The sequence below is a fragment of the Vulpes lagopus genome, chromosome 3, assembly GCF_018345385.1.
Source record: "Vulpes lagopus strain Blue_001 chromosome 3, ASM1834538v1, whole genome shotgun sequence".
NCBI lineage: Eukaryota > Metazoa > Chordata > Mammalia > Carnivora > Canidae > Vulpes > Vulpes lagopus.
Window position 1 is genome coordinate 31,768,590 of NC_054826.1, and position 7,549 is coordinate 31,776,138.

A 7,549-nucleotide genomic window follows, 5' to 3' on the forward strand; every position below is an offset into this window, starting at 1 on the left:
TTCTTTCCAGGACCTGTGCTAAATGGGGTGAGAAATTTGATTAACTCTAAAGCAAGGCAAACTATTCAAGGAGATGATTTAGCAAAGCAGGAGTATAGGCTTCTCAGGTAAACTCCGGTTCCAATCTGACCTCTGCCACCCACTAGCCCGAGGACATTGGCCAATTCTGTTTCTTCTTCTACAAGACAATATTAGTAATTCTTTATCACATGATTGGTGAGACAAATTTTTAAAAATATTTTATTTATTTACTCATGAGATACAAGGAGAGAGAGAGAGAGAGAGGTACAGACACAGGCAGAGGGAGAAGCAGGCTCCATGCAGGGAGCCTGATGTGGGACTGGAGCCTGAGACTCCAAGATCATGTCCTGGGCCAAAGGCACGTACGTGCCAAACCACTGAGCCACTCAGGGGTCCCAAAATAAATTTATTAAATAAGACTCATTCATTCATTTCATTCATTAAATGAAATCTCATTCAGTAAATGAGATTATGAATATAGGGTTTCCAGCACATTCCTTGGCAGAGAGTCATCATATAATAAATTTGTATCAAATTCTATCAACATGCAACTTCAAATAAAGATATGACAAGTTGGGATGCCTAGGTGGCTCAGCAGTTGAGCATCTGCCTTCGGCCCAGGGTGTGATCCTAGAGTCCTGGGATCCAGTCCTACATCGTCTACCTGCATGGAGCCTGCTTCTCTCTCTGCCTATGTTTCTGCCTCTCTGTTTCTGTGTCTTTCATGAATAAAGAAATAAAATCTTAAAAAGAAGATATGACAAGTTTTTCTTGTTAGCTAAGTGTGTCAGAGGAACAGGAATGCCTAGACACACCAGCAGAATCACAGTGGATCTCAAATTTTCTCTTGGGATATGATGAAGATAAAGGTTTTACACAAATCTTCTACTCAATAAATTAGTTATTTTTCTCAATTGTAACATATTAGTTTTAATAAATTCTTACTATTCCTGAAATTAGTCTTAAAACTGATACTTACATTTAGCATGGTACTATAACTTTCTCTTGAAAGTTTGTCTTAAAATCCATAGGATGTCATATACTCAGGGATGTTTTAATTACATAATTAAGTGAAATAGTATTATTAAAAATGTATCATCTCCTTTAAGAAATGAGCATAGCTATGCTCTGAGAAGCCTAAAAGACCTGGTTGACTGTCCCAGGTGTCACCAAGTTTTTCCTTTGAATTTTTACTTTGTCCTTGAGTCTCTCTCACTTTAATTCTTTGCTACATCCCTACCTTCTAACTACTATTTTCTGATCACTTGCTATGTTCCAAGTACAGTGCCAAAGGCCTTATAAAGCTCATTTTATTTTACTGCTTACAGCTCTAGAGGTGTAGGAAATTAAAGGGGTGGATGTGGAGGCTCTGATTAAAACACTGAGGTACAGACAGGTGAAGTGACATGGTTCTATTTTATAGTATCAGAGATGGGGGTCAAGTTTAGGTCTGACACTGAAGCCATGATTCCTGAGCTTGACCAAAGTTCCTTGATGATAAGAAAAGGGCTTTACAAGGAAAGCAGTACCATAGTCCCCAGTAGGGATAACCTCAGAGATAGGGCATAGTGGAAAGCAGAAGAGGGTGCTGTCAAAGTAGCTCCAGAGAAGGAAAATTAGCAAAATCAAAATATACATTGTGTGCCTTAACATTATTTTTCAATCAGTGAATAATATACATTTTTAGGCTCCATGGAACATAACCCTCAAAGGAATACGAGATTGATATTATATAGAATGTATTTAATATATTCTCTATATTTTTACACTTTAAAAACAATAATTGATTAAAATTCATGGTGGAAAATATTTTATTGGGGCCATAATTCAAAATGGGAAGTTTCATCTTTTAAACTATGTGGATGTAAAAATACTTCTCTAAAAACAGTAAATGATAGAAATGTTAAAAGAGAAAAAAAAGAAAGAAAAAGTAAAGCAAAAGGAAAAAAACCACAAAAGTAAGATAAGCAAGCAATAACTGGCAAATGTTCATATGTTATATTAACTACATTTAAATCACTTACCTGGCCTGGCCCAAGCCTGAGTCCTGGCCTTCCGAGTCATACTCTTGCTCTCTGAGCAGCATGAGCTTCACCACCCTCTCCACCTTCTCTTCCATCTACTGGTCCCTGGACTCCATGCAGTCGCCCAGCCACCGGGTCTGGCCGATCAGCCGCAGTGCGGCCAGCGTCTATGCAGATGCGGGGGGGCTCTGGCTCTCAGATCTCCGTATCCTGCTCCACCAGCCTCAGGCGTGGCTGGGGGGCTAGGGGGCCCCTCCGCGGGAATGGCCGGGGTTCTGGCAGGCATAGGGGGCATCCAGAGCGAGAAGGAGACCATGCAAAACCTGAATAACTGCCTGGCCTCTTACGTGGAGAGGGTGAGGAGCCTGGAGGCTGATAATCAGAGACTGGAGATGAAACTCTGGGAACACCTGGAGAAGAAGGGACCCCAGGTCAGAGACTGGGGGCATTACTTCAAGACCATCGAGGACCTGAAGGCTCAGATCTTTGCAAGTGCTGTGGACAATGCCCACATCGTTCTGCAGATTGACAATGCCCATCCTGCTGCTGATGACTTCCGAGTCAAGTATGAGATGGAGCTGGCCATGCACCAGTCTGTGGAGAGTGACATCCATGGGCTCTGCAAGGTCACTGATGACACCAATGTCACTCGGCTGCAGCTAGAGACAGAGATTGAGGCTCTCAAGGAGCAGCTGCTCTTCATGAAGAAGAACCACGAGGAGGAAGTAAAGGGTCTACAAAACCAAATCGCCAACTCTGGGTTGACGGTGGAGTTGGATGCCCCCAAATCTCAGGACCTCAGCAAGATCATGGCAGATATCCGGGCCCAGTATGACGAGCTGGCTCAGAAGAACTGAGAGGAACTGGACAAGTACTGGTCCCAGCAGATGGAGGAGAACAACACAGTGGTCACCACGCAGACGGCTGAGATAGGAGAAGATGAGATGACCCTCACGGAGCTAAGACGTACTGCCCAGTCCTTGGAGATCAACCTGGACTCAATGAGAAACCTGAAGGCCATCTTGGAGAACAGCCTGAGGGAAGTCGAGACCGCTACGTGATGCAGATGGAGCAGCTCAACAGGGTCCTGCTGCACCTGGAGTCAGAGCTGTCCTAGACCCAGGCAGAGGGGCAGTGCCAGGCCCAGGAGTATGAGGCCCTGCTGAATGTCAAGGTCAAGCTGGAGGCTGAGATTGCCCCCTACCATTGCTGGTTGGAAGATGGGGAGGACTTCAGTCTTACTGATGCCCTGGACAACAGCAACTCCTTGCAGACCATCCAGAAGACCACCACCCGCAAGATCGTGGACAGCAAGGTGGTGTCTGAGACCAACGACACCAAAACTCTGAGGCGTTGAGGCAGCAAAACAGGGTACCCTTTGAGGAGAAGGAGGCCAATTAAAGATTCAGAGGTCAAAAAAAATCACTTACCTGTTGCATCCATAAAACATCTCCACTCACATGCTTTATTCTGACAAAGCCTACAGCAACTCCAAGCTTTTATTTTCCTAAGAGGTGCTGGCTTATAACAGCTGTCCCAAAGCAATTATCAGTACTCTCAAATTTTTCTCAATTTGGACAGTAAATTATACAGCTACCCTAATATTACTCAAGCTTTGACGTTTTAAAAAATATTAAATTTATTTATTTGACAGAAAAAACAAGAGAGCATAAGCAGGGGGAGCAGCGGCAGAAGAGGGAGAAGCAGGCTCCGCACTAAGCAGGGAGCCCCATGGGCCTGATCCCAGGACCCTAGGGTCATGACCTGGGCCTAAGGCAGATGCTTAACTGACTGAGTCACCCAGGTGCCCCTACTCAAGGAGTTTTGACTTTTTATGCTAACCCTGCCAATTATAAACCATAAAATATTTTTTATTCATCAGATTCCTTTAAACGGCAATCTCCCCATACGTACTAGTAGAAATGGTATCATAGTTCACTTTTCAACAAACACCAGGGAGTTGCAGAAAGTTACAAGGTAAGCACAACATGATGACTGCCTCCTGCTACAAGAGTTCCTCCTCCCGAGAGCGCCTGCTAACTTGACCCACAAAATATATTAATTCAGACTCCAGTGAGGATTGAAGAGACAGTGATGGACATTCTGACAGGATTAAAAGTGAGTGCTCATGGCATCTTATTATATTGGTAGAGTTTTCTCCTAGAAGCATGATTTTCACTTCCAAATATCACTTAAAGTGTGATGTCTTCTTCAGAGCACTGAGTAATCCAGTATTGTGCTTTGCACCCCTCCAGATTTATCTTCCATTACTTGGGACTGTGACACTTTGGGAGGAGATGTTCTGGGAAGAGCAAGCCTTTTCCGTGACAACAAATTGCTTTCCACTGCACCAGGCTTCTTGGGAAGAGAAAGAAGTGGGCTACCACCACGGAGAGGTATTGGCTGTAAATTATCTATCAGTAAAATGTCTCTTAACAGAAAACATGTCTGGCCAACCATAATATCTGCATTTTTTATGACTGAATTATTCCTTTGGACAAAGACTTTTCTCCCCTCTAGGTCCAGATGTAGCCCGGTAAGAGCTTTTAGTGGTTTTTATTAGGCACCCAGCATCCATCTTTCTTTTATATGCTCTACATACACTCAGGATGCTGTGCTTTTTATATACGATTCAAGGAAAGGTGACCTTACCACCTAAGTCAAGTACAGATTTAATTGGTCCAAGCAAGCAGCCCAGAGTCTTTTCTGGATGATTGATAGGAGTCAGAGATGACTCGTTTGGAATGAATGGAAGGTCTCAGTCAATGCTTTGTTGATGGGGTTCTTTCTCTGTTTGGGTGTCTGCATCTATCTCTTTGTCACCACAAAATAATCAGGATTACAATGAAGTGAATTAAAGAAGGCAGAGTGGAGACAAGGAAAATTCTTGGGTCTGTGGCAGTATTACTAAGCCTAACCTACCTCTGAACTTTGAGTAACAGACAAAATAAACATAACGTTGTTTATGTAGATTTGAGTCAAAGATTTTGTTTCTTTCATCCTAGAGTATGGACACTGATTCAGTGTTTGGGGAGGCATAAGTGATTGATTTCCTTCACCACGGGAGGTGAAACAGTCTCCGTGAATGGCAGCAACATCGATCCAATTCAATCAAGCCAAAAATCTGGGAATTATCTTTGGTTTCTTCTTATTTCCTCACTTCAAAACTATTAGAAACTTATGTCTACTAGCCTCCAAGATATCCTGCATTCCATCTACTTTCCTTGAACTCCATCCTTGCATATGTGTACTGATTTTTGTGTCTGGGACATGTCCATATCCACCCAAATGATCTCCCACTACCACTAATATCTCACTCCCATTGTGTTCATCTGTGCCACAGAAATAAGTCTGAAACCTTTTAATGACTTTCCATCTGCTTGGGATAGAAGCTGTATATCTTATCAGGACACACAGAATCCCACGTGACCTGCCATTCACCTACTAAACCTTTTTTCTTTCTAAGACTTACTCTTCCTCAGCCACACTGGTGTCTTTTTAATCTTTCTGCTTAAGTTTATTTCTGCCCTAGTGCTTTTGCGCTTTCCTTTCCATCTAGAAAGACTTTCCCTTGGTGTTTCATGGCTGAGTCCTCATCCTTCAAGTTTCAGCTTAAGGGATCCCTGGGTGGTGCAGTGGTTTGGCGCCTGCCTTTGGCCCAGGGCGCGATCCTGGAGACCCGGGATCGAATCCCACGTCGGGCTCCTGGTGCATGGAGCCTGCTTCTCCCTCTGCCTGTGTCTCTGCCTTTCTCTCTCTCTGTGTGTGACTATCATAAATAAATAAAAATTGAAAAAAAAAAGTTTCAGCTTAATATTAACTCCCTGGAGAAGTATTTCTCGATTGCTTACTTCATGTTTCATTTCATCATTTTACTTTGTCCTATTAAACAATGATCAGGTCATCTATGTATTTCCTTTATTGCTACTGTCAAAACGTAATTATATTCTATTGTTTGTATGTATTCATTTAGGTCTGTCTCTTTCGCAACAAGAACAACTCCACTGAGGGAGAAATCTTATGGTTATATCCACCTGAGACACTGACTTAGGAGGAAACTGGTTATGGCAGGTTTAAAACCTTACTGTGAATTCTTGGATACTCTTTCCATTGAGAGGTGGGATATCTGTTTCTTGCCCTTAAATTTGGGAAAGCTTTGGCAAATATGATTCAGTGAAAGTGATGCTTTGTGGCTTTTGAGAATAACATAAAAGACCATGCAGCTTCTGCCTTGTTTGCTGGAAATGCTTACTCATGGAATGCTGAGCTGCTACTAAGAAGTCCATTTCTCTGAGATTGCCATGCTATAAGGGTCACATATAAGCTCTCTAGTAAAAAGTCTAAGTTTATACCCTTCTTTAGCTACCCTAATCCAGGATCCAGATATATGAAACAAGATTCTATGTTGCAAGTAGACTCTCCAGCCTCAGACGAACCAGACTTCAGATATTTAAGATATCCCAGGTGACTCTCTGAAAAGTATAAAACCATACAGTAGAGAAAAGCTGTCCTTCCTGTCAGTACCCTTTCTGATTCCTAATGTGTGAAGTCATTAAGCATAATTAAATGATTTTTTCATCCCACTAAGTTTTAGGATGTCTTCTAATGTAACAGTTGATATCTAGAATAATGGCCCCCATCAAATATTTGAAAATGTTTGATGAATAGGATTGAACACTCTCTTTGTAGGGACACTAAACCAGAAACCTGGGTTCTAGTCCAAGCTCTGTCACTCATGTTTTATTTGACCCTGAGAAAATCTTTCCCATCTACAGGTACCAAGTTTCTTCGTGTACATTGAGGTGATATGACAACCTGTATTTGATTCCCTACACCAAATTCCTAGTCTATAGATGAGAACTAAGGATTCCAGTCACATGGAGAAAGGTAAATAGCCAGAAATAGGAGCTCTCTCTTCTCTGTGAATTTAAATCTGCTAGAAGGATATGAGCCTTAGGAGACCTGAGTAGGTTGTGGAGGGGGCAGAGGGTTGACAAGGCACACATTTTCCTGAACCTGAGTATTCCCAAGGGAATAATCTTTGTCCTTAAAGTCAGATCATGTGAGAGTACAGGGGCTCAGTGGACAGATGAGTTAGTAAGGGGAAAGGAAGAGACTGCAGATGAGTGGCTCCTGAAGGCTTCTAATTTCCAAAGAAACCATTTCCCTTGTTTCTTTCCAAGATTTTGAAATGTCTTTCTACAGTAGTGACTCCAGAATTTGGAAGATGAAACTATGACTATAGTGTAAATGTGGTAGAAAGACTGCTTGGTCTTTGGGCTGCCCTCACAGTTGAGAAGCCCTATGTTAGTCACCACACTGACCTTCTGTTGTGTAAAATGAGGATAATGATGCCCATCTTCATTATGAAATGTAGGTGTCTCCCCCAGGGCTCACAGAAGTGAAGTGGAAGAGGACAGTGACATAGGTCTCCTGATTGGTAATACAAAGCCATTTTATTACAGTAGTCCCTAACCCCACAACATGGGTATCATGTTCTAAAG

At 42.4% G+C, this 7,549-nt stretch overlaps 1 pseudogene; it reads left to right on the forward strand.

The window, feature by feature from the left end:
• Nucleotides 1-2,105: 2,105 nt before the first annotated feature.
• Nucleotides 2,106-3,419, forward strand: LOC121487936 (annotated as a pseudogene).
• The last annotated feature ends 4,130 nt before the right edge of the window (nt 3,420-7,549 follow it).